At 38.9% G+C, this 14,958-nt stretch overlaps 1 protein-coding gene and 1 long non-coding RNA gene across 8 annotated transcripts in view; one reads left to right on the top strand and one right to left on the bottom strand.

The window, feature by feature from the left end:
• The window catches only part of CA10 (carbonic anhydrase 10), a 206,739-nt gene that overhangs the window by 99,806 nt on the left and 91,975 nt on the right, over window positions 1-14,958 (top strand). The gene's annotated exons all lie outside the window — the stretch shown is intronic.
• LOC129214698 (uncharacterized) overlaps window positions 7,775-14,958 on the bottom strand; it is a 177,843-nt gene continuing 170,659 nt past the window's right edge. Inside the window, exon 5 of the long non-coding RNA XR_008579782.1 lies at window positions 7,775-7,917. This is a non-coding gene — a long non-coding RNA (uncharacterized LOC129214698). The remainder of the gene's footprint in view (window positions 7,918-14,958) is intronic.

The following is a 14,958-nucleotide window of genomic DNA, read 5'->3' on the forward strand; positions in this document are numbered from 1 at the left end:
ACACACTGAAGCAAAGCTGAGGCATTTGAAAACCCCAAAAGCTGTTTATTGTAAGCACGGCAACATGTCACAAAGAGAAGCTGTGCTCAACAAGCCACAACATTAAATAAAACCTTTTCTTTGCCGTGTCTTGCAAGGACTGGGAAGTTTTGTAGCGCTGCCTTCATTTCACCAAACAGAGCTTTCCTTCTCATTTTTAATAGCGTGGGTGGCTTTCATTGTGTCACATACGGTATAGCAGGAGATAGTTCCAGTGTAATTGCTTGGGATAAAAGCAGCAAAATGTCTTTCTTTAAATCGCTGTGGAGGTTCTTGATGATAGTCCTTTCCTCCTCTCCCCACCCTACAAGAGGCCCCCCTTTATTCCCAACTCCTTTTTTTTTGCTCTTGCTACTACTCTCTTTGTCTGCATTTCATGATTTGGTTTATGGTTGTTTTTTTTTCTTTTCAATGGTACCTTCACCTCTACTTTCCTCAGCACTTCAAAGTTTTCCTAACAAGAATGAGGAGGCTGAAACATTTAGCCACTTTAAGGAGGAGGTTAGAAGGAGGAGTATTGTGAGTCACAACATTTTTAATGCTAGGGAATCTCTGTTACACAAATAGTACTGCTTTTGTAATGATGAGTTATCTCAAACTGAACAGCCTTTTTTAGCAATTATAATTTACAAAACCACATGATCATCGAGAGTATTTTCTTTAAAATGTGATGTGTCTCTTCTTTTTTATTCCAGAGGAGGGCCCTTTGATAAACTCTTGCCGATTTCTGTGGGGCTTCCTATCAAATGCAGTGAATAAAACTGCCTCAACTTACTGGCACACGTAACAGTGGTTAGGTATCACCATGGCTATTTGTGCAAGTTAGACGCTTAAGTGATACTATAGTTAACCGCTGGCACAAAAAGTATGACAGAAAAATAGGTCATAGGTCGATAACCGTCACAGAAGACTGTAGTTTTCTATGAATAGAAGGAAAGAGTATTTAATATTTTGCAGTGGTTCACAAAGACAACATTTTTGATGTTTATTTCTGAGAATTACAGCATAGTCTTTCTCATTTATAAATTAGATCTTGAGCAGTATCTTCTACGAAAGGAAAATCTGAGAGGAATAATAGAAGTTTAGTAACCAGCTTAGATCGAAGCTATATGCTGTAAAACAGAATTCATCAGATAAAGTGATAGTCAGGAGAAAAATCTGGTTAGCAATTCCAAGTAGTAGTTGACTGAGGGTTTTTTTTCATCTGCGTGTCCTTTAATCATTTCTACAAGAGCAATGTGTTTTAGGGAAACTAGTATTTACTCATTTATGCATACAAAAACATTCCAATAGTGTTGTAAAAAAAAGCCCTGTGTACATTACATTCTTGTCTCAGATAAATATAAATCCAGTATAATTCTGGATTTGCACCAGTATTACTGAAACACAAATCTATCCTTGAACATCTTTATCCATTGTGCCCTGCTAAGTTTATCTAGGCCAAATCCCGAATCACTAAAATTATGGCTAAATAGGGAGAGGCGGCATTCCTTAGCCTCACCGAGAGCCAGCGGGAGCATCCGCATCATGGCAGCCCCTTGGGGAGTTTGTCAGAACTGCATGCAGATGGATACACTTCTGCGATGACTCCTGGAGATGGCAAACTCAGAGCAGACACTGGTATCGTAAGGAAAGACCCACACAGGAGGAATGTGTTTCCTCTACAGTCGCTGGAATACATTCAAAGGTAACGGCTTATCCACAGACTGCGCTGTACCATTTTGGGAAAACATGCGCATGCTGTGCCTGCGCAGGGCAGGAAAGATGAAGTGCAGAAAGACATGTCAGCCCCTGAATGTGAAAAAATGCAACCGACAGCATTTGTGTGGATTTCCTGGGAAGACAGGTGTCATCCGAAGATGTGCTGAGGATTTCGACTGTCGCATTTGGAACAGGAATGAAGGCTAATGATAGTAAACATACTGACTTTCTTCTAGAAATCTCATTTCCCTCTAAAAGGAACATGAGTTGTCTGTTCCCATTTCAGGTTAGGAAAGAAGCGCTCTCAGACTGATTTGGATGGTTTCTCACAGAGGTTAATCCTCAAACTCCATTCTCCATTAAGTGTTGTCTTGTCAATCTCTATAATGAATATGAAGTAAAGATACTCAGGTAGCTTTTTACATTTATTGTGTACTTTCAAATATACTCACAATAATGCAGAGAACTGGTTTGAAGGAAATAGAATAGGATGCTTATATTTTGTAATTTTTAAGTTGTTTTGAGTTAACCAAGACTGGTTCTGTAAATGAATTTTCTCTTTTTTGCCAAAGATGTAACATTTGTCATGCATGAATTTGACTAGCAGATTATATATAACTAAAAGAATGCTTTCCTGATGAGTAGTCAGAAAAGCCAGATGCTTTTAGTGGGAGTTTTTTGGTTGAAATAGATTTGGTAGGGCTTTTTCCCCCTATTGCACTTTCCATCAAAATGTTTGTTGCTCATTTTAATTAAAAACATGAATTCGATTATCTTCTGCACTATAGGGATAAATATCACGGTAAAGAATGTTTCAAGAGAAATAAAGCTATTCCACTGAAACTTGTTTTCTGAAACAAAAAGCCATTTCCATTACAGAATTTTCAGCAGAAACTTTGTAAGGGTTCTGGGACCATATTTTTAACGTAGTTACATACCTAATGAAGATTTACAAATGTTCTGAACCCCATTTTCATCAACAGAACTTAGTGCCAGCATGAGTCTATGTCTTTCAAAATCACTTCAAGTGTCTCTTCGCATCTTGAGGACTGAATTAGTTTTTAAACTCTGATCCCTAGACTTCTGTGAAGTAATTGATCACTTAAGGCAGTGTTGTCCTCCACTAGATTAAATAGACTTCTAATATTGTGTCTTCATCTGAATATATTTTCACTTCAGCCACAGTTAATATGAAATATACTGCATTTTGTATTTGCTGCATGAAAGGAAGATTGATTTATTTGAGGTATTTTATAGACTATTTTATTATTCACATCAAGATCTCATCTATTCCCTCCGCATTCATATTTTATAGCACTTTAACTGATTGATTTGATTTGACCCAACACTTTGATGGCACCTTTGCCATGGAGGCTGCACACATATAACACAAATCATTTATGTGATTCATTTCAAAACTATTTACCTTACCCTTGGGTTATTTTGTGAACTTCTGGCCTTTTGGTTCTGACCAGATTAACCAGGCAAATGCAGGTAAAACACAAGTCCCTAGTCCCCAGGAGTAAATGCCTTATTCAGTAAGTGACATCATCATATTTACTGTGCTGCACAATACAATTGTATTCATACCAACACAGCAAAGACTTCAGACTTCAGGCCTGAATTTGTCTAATTTCCAAAGCACCTCTTGGTGCTTGTTTTTCTCTGTCTGGACTACTAGGAGCAAATCAGGTCAGGCATAAATGGCCTCATCCCCACTGAATTCAAATGAGCAATATTGGATCTCACCCATGTCTGAATTTGCCTATTTTGTGACACAGAAAGGCAAGGTAAGTTTTTATTCCCAAAAGCTCAGTGGTTTATCTGCAATGTTGGAGGTAACTGTGATGGTGTGCCTGGATCTCTGCTCCTACAAGCAGACATTCTGCATTATCCTTCCTTGATATGAAACAATTTAGAACTCTACTGTGCTTCAAACATGCACTGCTCATTTAGAAACCCTTAATAAACTACTCAGAAATGGAGCCTAGATATAAATTCTTAAAAAAACAAAAAGTGTTTAAATTATTTTTTGAAAAACAGCAAAGTAAGTCTGAGTATATTTTATGATTTCTTTCCCCTCATCTGTTTTCTTTTCTTTTCTCCATACTCCTGCATCTCACAAATGAAGAGAGCTTTGTCTCACCTGGGTGTTATCAGAGGATTTGATCCTTCTGGCAATAAACTTTCTTCTGCTTTTCACAGTTGTGAATGTTTCCCTTATTGGAATTATGGCTGCTCATCCAGAAGTTTCTCCAACTAAATTTACACATGAATAATCCAGCGTTTATGGTTGCTCTCATACATACGCTTTGTGTGTGCTATTTCCAGTACAAACGCAAACCTCTACCTTGGCTATATTAAACATTACTCAGTAGGCCATTGCGCAACCCGGTCTGGTGGAGGGTGTCCCTGCCCATGGCAGGGGGCTGGAGCTGGATGACCTTTAAGGTCCCTTCCAACCCAAACCGTTCCATGATAGTAATGCAGTCCCTGACACAAAACTTGCTTCATGGAGAAGTTGTGGGGCAATACGCATCAGAAAGGCAAATTCATAAGCTTTCATTGTAAAGAAGAACTCCTGTCCTGCATACATGCGTAAAATCCTGTTCGCTTCAGTGAACCTGATTAATTGCACTGTAATGCTAGTATAATATAACAATAAGTACTAGAGGAATTCTTTAATAGAAATTACTGCAATTCTCAAAGGTATCATAGGTTTATAACGAAAGCACATGGGTAACCTTAATTTTAAGATAAAATTCATCTCTCTATATATTTATGACTTTCAAACTGTTAATTCGCATACTTAGTTCTAGGTTGATTTAGTCAGTATTGATTAGGATTGTTAGTCTTTCTAGATCAGGCCTCTTTTTTTCTTTTTTTTTCTTTTTTTTCTTTTTTTTAATCTAAGTGCTGGTGTAAATTCTTCAGCCAAAATATTTGCATCACAAGGATGAAAAACTGATGGTGACTGTCTGTTTTCTAGGTGTTGTCTTTCTTTATAAACCTTATTTTATGTTTAAGCTGTGGCTTCACCTTAGTTTACAAACATGCTAAAACTATTTTATATCTCAGAGAAAAGTAAAATAAAGTTTCCAAATAACAGGTTATAAGTTCTCAACCTTTTTGTAGTAGATGTGCCGAGGGTGGATGCCTTATTTCTCTTTGAATGAAATGCTTTCAGCATCTGGCTTTTGCAAACAACAAAGGCCGTTCTGAAATGATTGTATTTGGGCTATGACCGAAGCTATGCAGCCGTTATATTTACAGTACAGTAGATGTCAAATAACAGTCAAAGTAATTTGGGCATCACGGGAAATAATAGGAGTGATTCTAGTGCTTTCTGTGAAAACCTTCAAATTCCCATTTCATTAAAAATTCCACTCTGCAGCTGGTAGCAGAGATTACTAGGTTTCACCATCTGTGCAGATTAATGTTTCCTAAAGGAGAATGAATGCAACAGATGAGGTGGCTGGCTTTTCAGATAAAACAAAAACCCAAAGTAGAATCTCTTCCCTGACTCTTGCATCTTACACCTGTTTCCCTTTAATCACATGACTGAATTGTTTAGGACAAACAATTCCAGCTGTCCTTAAAGCTGATTAATTTTGAGATTGCAGATCACCAAGAAGTTTGTGGGCTTGTAACTGTGTAGAATTAGTGATGGCAAGAGTTAGATTTTATTACCAATCGGTTGAACACCTTTAGATGTTACTCTGCTCATATCCAAGTACAATGTCTTCACCCAAACACACACAGTGATTTAAAGGCATCGCAGCATATGCTACAGGCTGGATTGGCAGTGACAAGCCAACATGGAGAAGCTCAGTTGCTTCAAACCCACGCCCCTGTTGTTTTCAGTCTCATCTCTTTCTTTTCTACTGGCCGTAACTAATCTTTCCAGGGGAGCAAGCATGTGATTCATTTAAATTGCATTTTTAATCAATGCTATGTCACTACTTATCTTACAATGTTATAATTTTCGAATTACATTAGCTTCACCGCACACCAAACACCGAAATAAATTCTTGGCAGTGATCACTGTATTAGGATGAATCAGTAAAATTAATAGAGTTTCTGGGTTTGCCAGGAAATGGGATCATTAATTTGATTATTTCATGAGGGCAAAACCAGAAAGCACAATAGGCAATTACGGTGACCTTGAAACATCCACCGTGCTTACCAAGCCAGGTATTAGTCCCTGCCTACGTTTCCTGGTGCAGGCATGTCTTCCCTGAAATAAAAGATGTTTTGCTTTGTTCCAAAGCGTGCTGGCCAATAGAGAGACACTGGTACCTGACACAAGGCAAATCATAGCGTGGTGGGGTCGGCAGCCTCCCGTCGAGGCGGCAGGCAGTGGAACAGGCAGGGGGACGGCCGCCTCGTACAGACACAGGTATTGCCAAAGCCTCTCTCGGTGGCTGCGGAGTTCCATATTTGTTCTTAAAAAAGACACTCACCCATGCGTAAGGAACAGCAGTAGCACAGGGTATTACCATCCGTATGGATTAAACATTAAAAAAACCCAACACCCCAGAAACCAATTACTAATACAAACATGAAAGTGGATAATTAAACTCACTGGCAACATTGGTCCTTGCTCTCCCTTGCATTTTCCTTTTATTGAAACCCAGCTGTTCTTTGGCTGTTGCCAGGGGTAACCAGCAGTGACATTCAAGGTCATTGATGAAAAGCAAGCTTTTTCCCCATGAATATTTTCCACTTTCTTGGAAACTTGCATCTTAGAATAAATTCCTTCAGAACAACATATTTTGGTCATCATAGCACTTGGGGATTTTTTTGTTTTGTTTTGTTTAATTTCCATTCACTGCACTTCTTTGGCCAGCCTGTTACTGTTCTTCCACCTTAATTGTAACGAGTGATATCCCCAATGGCTCATTGTTCAAGTAACGTCTCTGCGAAGTGCATTACGGTGTCACCAAAGCTGCTCTGTCCTCCTTTAAGACACATTGGTGACATCATAGGAGCGAATTTCTAAAGGTTCTCAGAGCCACCATACCGGGGGTATGGTGAGGGGCTGAGGTACCAGCAACCCTTGTCCCGGTGTGTATATTCTACTTGAGCAGCAGCAAGTCTATTCATTCTGGCAGTTTGCAGATTTTCTTTTCCCTTTTCTATGTTGTTGCTGATTCATTTTTATATAGTTTTCTGCCAAGCAAATAGTTTATAGAGTTCATTAAAGCACTTTCAGAGGAATAAAGTCAGAGTTTCATGGGAAGATAGAGAAAAAATCCATTCTTTTAAATGGGAATTTTGTGGTGATTCATCAGGCAGTTCTACTTTATATGATTTTGAAGTGGTTAGGAATATGGTGTATGGTTTAAATTGGTTTTTATTCTGCTTTTTATTTAACCTGTATTTGTCCATTGCTCATTTTACACTTTTTATGTAAATAAGCTGCCTGATTGTGAACTAGAGAGAAATTAATATTTTCAAATATGTTTTATACTGAGTTCCCCATGCATTTTTATTATTTTGTCAGATTTCTAAACCAGTGTTTTTCTCTAAAAAGATACTGCTTAAGAGATGAATATTTTGGAATGGGGGAACCAAATTACAGCTTTGCTTAGGTGAGCATAACTCCTTTTGATGCAAGTGGGAGTTTCACTTGTTTGTGCGGTGTATAATTTGGAAAAGTGCATTTTGCATCTAGTTTGACCCCGACTTTCCTGTACCATATTTGGAAAATAGAGGGAATGAGCGCAGCAGACATGAGAGTCTGTATTCAGTACCTACCCTGACATGAGAGCATAAATTTCAAAGTGCTTTGCAGGAAGCAGCTTGAAGGTGAAGAGAGACCTGCCTGCATACCTAGGAGGGAATTCTGTCTTCCAGACTCAGCACAGCTTTGTCAGAGCTGTTTGGTTGGCATCTAAAAGCACTGGAAGTGGTTTAGACTGGATTATGGGAAGCGCAAATGACAGCACTTACCTATTTTACAAGCAGATTATGATGATTAAGTATTAATTGCTTGCAGTGTAGGTGGATAGATTTTAAAACTCACCAGAGGGCTTTACAGCTTTCCCATGAAGCCTCCTCGACGGATAAATGTCAGACCCCATCTTAGCGGAACAATTGTCACCATCAAAATGTTGCCAAGTGCTGGTGTGACAGCTGACATCGCAGGCAGCATGCCTGGCTCGGAGCTGGGAACTAAAAGAGACGTAGCTGTAGAGTTATCCACGCTGAAACATCTCTGTACCGGGCTGTGTCAGCAGGGGGATGAAACCTGCACCACAGATGGAGCAGCAGGTAAGATGGGGCTTATACACACAACCCAGCATCCCACAGCAAGAGTTTGAGATGGACAGGATTGACATACTTCATAGAAAATACTGTCATCATCTTATTTTTTGTACATGCATTTTCATAGTATTCCCTAAGTGCTAGGGACTGGCAGGTGCCTATGAAGCATACAGCCTGGGTTTTGAGAGAATGCAAACAAATTTTTCTGAAGCCCAGAGCAGCTTTATATTACAGAAATTCAGAGTGCATAGCTTAATTGGAAGAGTGTTTGTGCTTCACTGTGGGAGTTCAAGGCTGCTCTTCTCTTTTGTTTTATCTCCCCTCCTTTCTTCACTTCACAGTCTAAATACCTGCAGTGGATTTCGAGTTAATTTGCATCCTGCACAAGGTAAATGGCAGAAACTGTTTCTTACATTACTGCATTAGAACTGACTGTTGGAAGTTTTGCAAGGAAATCTTGTCACTCCTTATTCTATCAGGAGAGAGACATATTACTTTCAAGTGCGGTTATTATATGTTACGTGTAAGGTAGCTTTTCTCTGGTGGGCCTCATCTTCCACTCCCACCTGGATGAGGTGGACATTTACACCTGTCAAAATGTCCTTGTTTCATGCTATGAAAAATAATGAATTGGACAAAAGAGAATAGGCTTGTTGCTTCGAATTTGTATGTGTGATAAATCATCCCATAAGCCTTTCTTCCCACATGAGTGTTTCTGGGGTTAGGCCCTGTATTTGGAAAACAACTGATAAATACTCTTTTTTTAAACACCTGTGATTTCAGAACAATGAAGGTTGCCAAAATGTAAGCACTTCTGAAAATGGTAATTTGTTCATGTGTCTAGGAAGTACAAGGAACTAGCAGCTTTTGATGGTCAGGGCAACAATTCCTGTGTGCTTTTGAAATTTCTGGAAAATATATGCATGTTTATTTTGTCTAGCTTACGGTTCCCCCCCACACACTTGGCATCACTGGTTATACATGTTAGGAGAACTACTCCCCTGGGTAGATTAGGAAAGGGTGGATCCAACATTAATAAAACTCAATTAACTCTAGCATATTTTGATTTGCAGAAGATTAATGGAAGTATATAAGGCCCAAACCACCTTTTTCTTTCTTATACAGATTATTGCATTTATTTCAATGCATTTGTCAAATGAATAATGAAATATTGGGACATGACCCAGAAACATGTTATAGTTAGCTATAAATACAATTCAATCAAATGCTTTGCTCAATATTACAGACTTTCACTAGAACTGTAATTTTCCTGCAATATAACAACAGATAATTTGACACAAACTAAGCATCTGTGCTTGTGAAACAAGATGTTTGCACATATCGTGCCTTTTGTGCCACTACCCTCTTTTTAACAGGATTAAGAAATCAATAGTTGTGCTGTCAAGGGAGTGTAAATATTTCAAAAGATACCGTGAGATATTTCTATTCAGATATGAAAAGTATGCTGACTGTACTTTAGGTTCATAATGAGTTGGAACCATTTCACATCTCTAAAATTCAGGGAAGAACTGTTTAAAATACAGGCCATACATGACTAATTAGAAAAAAAAACCTCTAAACCCCATAACATGAGTTAAGCCTATTTGAAATCCCTATAGACGTTTACTGATGTAAATCCAGGGATATATAGCTACAGTTTTACTCTGACACTATTAGTTTACATTGTTCATTGAATTAATACAAAGCTAAAAAATTCCCAGTGCAGATTCATTTAGAAATGCTTGGGCTAAACATGTCATGTTACTGAGCTGACAGACTTCAGCTTTGTTGAACATTCACAAACCAAACCTATTTTCTCGCAGCTGTCTTGAATGCCAGAAATCTGTGTTTTTAGAGTATTCCCATAAGAACCTGTTCCACTTCTCTGTTCGTCCTACCACTGACTACATTGTTTTATGCTCAGCGTCTTTTTGGTAGACAAATGACTGATTAGCTAATCAGAGAGAGAATTACAGGCATGCCTTCTTGGAACTACAGGCATTTCTGGAACAGCGTATTCGGTCCTTTTTGTACTTTTCCCTAATATTCCAGTTTAAAATAGGTGAACCTGATGCACATTCCCACATAGCCACTTTATCCCATTTAAAAATAGCCATACTGTTCCTGTGATCTCATAACAAGACAGATTTGGAGTTTTCTGTGTTAAATACAGTGCAAGCTATGTCAGTACTAAATATGTTGTTCAAGAGGCATGTTCCAGACTAGAGAAAGTGGAACCGTAAAATAAAGAGAAGAATGTCAAGGGAGTGTTTATATTCCGTATGAGAAGGTTATAAAGAAATAGAGAGAACAGATACAGCACAGGGAAATGCAGACAAACAGGAAAGGCAGAGTGGGTTTTCAGATAACTACAGAGAAACCTATTTCAAACGGCCACGCACACTGACAAAAGAACGAGTGCCTAATGGAAGTGGTCTGCTGGTGTTCTGGAGAACTGAACTCAGCATTCGCAACTGTCTCTCGCAGCAGAAGTTTGACTAGCAGAGTAGTCTTTTATACAGCTTTTATATATGTGTCCTGCTCCACCTGTGCTTGTGTGCAGCCTTTGCAGAAAGTTGTCATTATGTAATCCAAAAATCACTTCAGTGCTTAAAAGTGTAGACTCTATGCCAGGTGCAGTGAAATGCACTTTAAACATTCACTGCGGGGGCTGGTTTTGCTGTCTTCATCTTGGATCAAGGTTAAAGACACAATACAAATCTGCAAAAGGCAAGCTATTCCCTAATCAGCAATTCAGGTTTTAGAATTCTGGCCTTGAAAGCAGGAAAATATAACAGAGGTCTTATAAAAAATAGAGGGGAAATTATGGAAAAGCAGCAGTAGACAGATAGATTTGGGAGAAAGGGACTGTTAACCCACCCTTAACCCATCATTCAGGCTTCAATGGGGCTGTATCTGTATCTGCTGCATGAAGAAACATCAGGAGAAGCTCAAAGGAAAACTCATCTGCAGAATGATTGTCCTTTTTTCCCCCCCTTAATTTCATCCATTTTCACTGAAGCTTACAGAGCCAGCAACAGCAGTTTACAAGAGGCTTACCCTTATCTCCATTCGTTTTGAGAACTGGAAGACAACTGCTGATCTGTAATCATGTTCAGCCAGCTAAGGGGAATACAACTTCCTACTGCCAGAACAGACCACCACAGGTACTGGTAGATAACTTAGCGAGCGTAACCCACTTGTAAAACTTAATCCAGTTCTCAATCCCTGTGTCCACGTAGGAAATTATCAGATCTCACATCTGAGAATGTGACACAGTACTAGTAGCACATTTCCCACCTGAATAGATCGACATTCAAGATGCATTTCTTACTACCGCTGTCTTCTCAAGTACTTCAGACATCCTGTATAGCAGCTGAGCCCATTGTAATCAGCTGTAACAACTGTCCTGATGAAAGGATCCCTTTCTACCTGCATGATCAACTCCTTATAATCCAACCAAGCCAAAACACAGTTTCTCGTATTTATATGGGAAAAGGGAGACAGTACTGTAATAACTCAAAAGCCAAGGGCATGCCACTGAGACAGTAGTGGCAAATCACTGTCGTCTTTGGCAGAATTGTCCCCACAGCCCTATACAAAAATCAGGAAAATAAACCCATGACTTTACACACTACACAGCTGCCACATTACAAGTGATGATGCCAGGGGAAACAAAACCAACAAAGCCAACAAAAACCAAAAACCAAAAAAACACCAAAGAGAAAGAGAAAGAAAGAGGAGAAATCAAGATTGCTGGGAACTTTTCAGAGCTGAGTTGGAAAAATAAAACACACCACTATATAAGTTTGGCACCATAAAACTTCCCAGGAATTCTGGAAAATCTTAGAAGGGTGAAACAGCAGCTGCCTTGGTCTGGAGGGGTACTGACAGGCTGAAGCCAGGGTTGTATCATCCTTGGGTTTGCCATGCTCATAGCAGATAGGCATCAGGTGAATATTCTTATTTTTGTCCATTTTAAACCCAAGTATTTCCTCCATGAAGAGCAGAATTAATTGGAATTCTGCAGATAAAAATGTCAACAGTCTGATTCATCCAATGGCTTGCTATACAAATAATTTTTTCTCACTGGAGCTGGATGTATGTTGCCTGTGTGAACTCTCATTGCTCTGTACCCCTTCCAGTTTCTAAATTTGTATCAGACTCTTTGTGATATGTTCTTCAAATAGCCAAGCAGGTGTTCACAAAGGATGCCTGCGTTTCTAGTAACTGGTTTGAAAAGCTACATACACTTAGCCATGTGTTTTGCCCATAGCATCATTTATATGTATTGTCTTTACCAATACTTCCTAAGATAGCTAGTCTGTTCTTATCAAGGTTATTTTTCAGTATATATTTATATTGGGATGCTCTTCTATGCATTTGTATAGGTACAGCTTATGTATATATTCACAGAGTATCCAACATAAAAACCCATTAAAAAAGAGTTGAACTTGATCTCAGTTTTTGCAGTGCTGTAAAGTCAAAGTAATCTCAGTAGCAGTATTGCTGATATCAGAGTCTGGGCTGATGTGGTCAAGAAGGAGAGAGGAGCAGAGATGAGTACCCAAAGCAAAGAGAGTCAGATATTTCTCAGTGCATGTGGTACAGACATTAAGATTACTCCAGATTTATACTACTAGAAGTAAAAGCAAAATTTTCAGTTCTGTGGCCTTTGTCCACTGTTCTTTGTGCTCATCTGTATGCTGCTAGCATTCCTTAAAGCAGTCTCAAGCATCAGTTTGAGAAATGTATTTCCAGAGCGAGCCGAGATGGCAGACGGCTACAGGAAGGATTTTAACAGTTGTTTAAAAAAAAGCATAATGGAAGCAGTCTCTTTGGGAAATAGCTTTACATATTTCATAGCACCTGGCTCAATAGCGGTGATGCCCAATCTACGTTAGCAGTCCCTAGACACAACAGAAACACAAATAGTGAGCAGCTGCTTTGTGGAGACCACAAACACATCATTAAAAATTTAAAAAAAAAGGTTCAAGGATTGTATAATGGAGATTTACAGAAGTACAGCAATATTGGGGCAGTTTTCGCAAATAGTCATGCAGTCAAGCTCCTTAGATATGCTGCTTCTTGTCCTAATTTGATTCTCATAACTTCTCTTAAGACAAAGCGAAAGAACACCTAGATGTTTCAGCTTGGTATTCTGGAAGCGTTCTCACCTGGAAACAACCCAAACATATCCTGGGAAGGCTGAATAACACCTAAGGGTCACATTGTCTCTTTTGGAGTCATGGCTGAAAGAGGGAAATACACGAGCAAAACTATTTTCACATAATTTCCCCCAATTCCCTCTCACAAGTAACAAACACAGGGCCTGTCCTTCAGTCTCTTTTGAGCCTGAAATGTTACGAATGATTGGGTTTTTGATAGGAGGACATTTTGAGATACTCATCTTGGATCTGTCTCAGAAATTCCTAAAGTGGGGTCATCTACCTTCTCATGAGGGTTAAAATAGTCAAATATTTCTCAGCTCTGCTTGCTCCTTCTGTTTCATCCTGCATCTTTGAAGCAAATTAGTTGAGATAACAAAACTGAAAAACAGCAAGTGCTATAACTCCCCACGATAAAGCAGCATTGTTTTCAGGTTGCACCTGCTCCACTGAGTTGTAAAATATAAGCAGCAAAGCAATAATACTGTTTATTGTCCTGAAGAGCGTTGATGCCTGACGCCAGTGCTTTTCTGGGGGCGGAATGGGAAAGGGAAGAAGATGCATCAGTAGGAGTGTGCGCAGGCTGGAGGGCAGCCCTGCTTGGGGCTTCAGCTTGACTGGCTGACATCCTCAAACCTGGCAGTAAAGTTTTACAGTGGAGAATAACTGCAGTGTTGAGAAGATTCAGTAGGAAATAAACTGCTGATGAAGCACGCAGGTTAGGAGCTTGGAAAGTAGAGTGACAATATTTTGTCTGGATGAATCTGTAGATTTTTCTATTTCAGGCTTCTACCGTGAGTTAGAAATTGGCCCCAAACCAAATCATCCGAATGAAACAGGTCAAAGTCTAATGGGTTAAAATCAAACTCTGTCTAGATTTAATAAGCAAAAAGTGTAGCTCATCTTCACTGACATTTTCCTTTGCTTTTAGTTTAACAAGAACTGGATTTTTATTTTTAAGCTTAGTTGTCTTATTTGCTTTTTAGTATGGCTGAGTAAGGAATGCTTGAAACATGCACTGGAACCATATTAAACTTTAATGGATAAAGTGCTACAGTACCACAGGTTTAGTGTTAGAGTAAAAATGTTAGGTCTGAAAAGAGGAGACCAGATTTCCACTTTTATTTACTAATATAAATACTAGCATTAATAATTAATCTAGGATTCTATTAAGGAATACTTTGTTGTTCAAGGAAAGGATAAAAATGGGAGCGGTGTGTAAAGGGTCAGTGAGACAAATGTGACATGGTGTAGACTTGCTTAGTCACCAGAGAAACCAACTAGTACAAATTTATTCCTGATAATGGAGAACTTCAGAAAAACTTATTAGTTCTGCAAAAGAATCTTTACAGCTCTTTGTTCATTTTCAATGCCGGACTTATACACCTTGCCAGCAGAATGAATAATTACTAACATTCTGCTTTTGTTTGTATTTCCTTATAGTCCAACATATTTTGCAAACACTAGGAATAACTTAAACTAGCTGCCATGGCACCTTTAGTGCTTCTGTGGATTGCATCTGTTGACACTAGATGGATGGTACAAGATAAAAAAAAAGCCTACATTAAAAGCCATGGGGGGGGATTTAAAACTTTCTGAGCACCTGAGTTTGATTCAAATGCTGATTCAGGTTAAAGTAAAATCAAAATGTTACTTGTCTGCTCTGAATCATCCCAATAGCTCCAAGTACTGCTGCTTTGTTTCTACGATGTTCACCCACAGCTCTGAAAAGGGGAACCAGAGTCCAATTTAGCCCTAGATGTGTATTATAGCAAAAAAT

Source organism: Grus americana, chromosome 18, assembly GCF_028858705.1.
Source record: "Grus americana isolate bGruAme1 chromosome 18, bGruAme1.mat, whole genome shotgun sequence".
Classification (NCBI taxonomy): Eukaryota; Metazoa; Chordata; class Aves; order Gruiformes; family Gruidae; genus Grus; species Grus americana.